The following is a 1,978-nucleotide window of genomic DNA, read 5'->3' as shown; positions in this document are numbered from 1 at the left end:
CCTCTCACTTTTCACGTGCACACAGAGAAGAGGCCATGTGGAGATGCAGTGTATTAGAAGGTGCCCCAGTGCATGCCAGGAAGAAGCCGCACCAAGAACCAACTCTGCCAGCACCTTGATCTTCAATATTCAGACTTCAGAATTGTAAGAAAATCAATATTTGTTGTTTAAGCCACCCACTCCGTGTTGTCTTCTTAGGAAGACCCAGACAGACTAATAACACGTAACTCATAACACTGTTAGCGCTGTCCCCTGGATGGAGAATCAGCCCACTGAGGCTGGGCACATCTCTCAGATTTCTACATAAAGTAGGCAAAAAATAGTAGCTGTGGTATAAAAACTTGTCATGTCCCTGTTGACCAATTTCTGGGCAAAGTGTTTTAATGAAGCCCTTGGGGCTTTGTCACAAAAGTTGTCTTTTATCTTTTTTTGAACATATCAAATGGACAAAGAGTACCAGCTGGATGGAGACTGACCACTGACCATCTTCTGCTGTCTCCTTACCATGCCACAGAAAACCACACCAACATTACTCTATGTCTTCAACTTTCTAAATTTGAACTGAATCTATTGCTAAAATAGGAGTTACATGAGGTTTCAGTTTTGTTCCCTTCTTCCCAGTCTTCCTCAATTACCAAGGGAAGAAGAGACTTTCAATGAAAATTGGCTGTCAATGCCCCCAATGCACATCACTTTTTTAGGTCCAGGAACTTTATTTGGGGGATAGTGGAATACACTTTTAAATAGAAAGCCCTAAAGCACATACAACAGCTGAAGGAATGGCCACTGTGCACCTGAAGGCTGATGACGCAGACGGTAGGGGGTACCTTTCTCCAAGATGTTCCTGGGTGTGTGATGGTTGGTTGCATCATGCATATGGAATTAAGGACTGGACTGAAGTAGAAACAAGGGCCATATCCCATAGGAAAACAACAAAAGAACAGATGGGCATCCGTGAAGACAGGTAATTAAATTTGTTGAGTTTAAGATGAATTTTTTTCCCGAAGTTTTTAATGTTCTTAGCTAAATATGAATCTTTTCAACAAACTGAGAATTAAAAGGAGAATGGAGTTTGAAGATGAGAGAGAAAAAAAGTCCTGAGAGAGCAGAAAGAAAATTCACACAAAACTGTCACATGGCAGAGGCCAGAATGGAGCTGATGCAGCAATGCCATTATCCTGCAGACCTAGTTGAGAACCTTTGGTGTTTAAGGCAGGCCCAGTGTTGAAGGACTCCTTTATCTTTTGCTTCTCTGGGAAAGGTCTTACCTATCCTTTATTTTACAAAAAGATTTACATGGTAAAATTTCTTGGTTGGCAGAGTTTTGTTTGTTTTTCATTCTTTTTCCCCCAGCAATTTGAATACAGTCATGGGCCACCTAAGAATGATTCAGTCAGCAATAGACCACATATATGTTTGTGGCCACATAACATTGTAATACCGTATTTTCACTAAGGATGTTCCATATTTAGATGTGTTTACATAGAGAGATACTTACCACAGCGTTTCAGTTCCCTGCAGTGTTTGGTGCAGTAACACTCTGTACAGGTTACTTGTCTGGAAATATTGTGCTATTCCACATAGTCTATGTGTAGTAGGATATTCCTTGTAGGTTTGTGTAAGTTCTCCCTATGATGCTTGCACAATGATGACATTGACAAGAAATACATTTTTCAGAAATAATCTCTATCAATAAACCATACATTATCTAATATAATTCCTCTCCATTCTGAACTCAAAATCTTCTGCTGAGAAATGTGCTAAATCTGCTCTTTTACTTTCTGTTTTCAAAAACCTTTCCTTTAATAATGTGGTTTCAAACTATCTTTGATTTTTCTCATTTGGTTTACCTTATTTAAAATACATAGAGCTTCATGGATGTGGACGAATATTTGCTTCTCCAGATTTAGAAAGTTGCTATGCTGGGGGGGTGGAGCAAGATGGCCGAATAGGAACAGCTCCAGTCTCCAACTCCCAG

Source organism: Mandrillus leucophaeus, unplaced genomic scaffold, assembly GCF_000951045.1.
Source record: "Mandrillus leucophaeus isolate KB7577 unplaced genomic scaffold, Mleu.le_1.0 Scaffold1108, whole genome shotgun sequence".
Classification (NCBI taxonomy): domain Eukaryota; kingdom Metazoa; phylum Chordata; class Mammalia; order Primates; family Cercopithecidae; genus Mandrillus; species Mandrillus leucophaeus.
The sequence above is the reverse complement of the archived record's forward strand: the minus strand, read 5'-3'. Positions refer to the sequence as shown.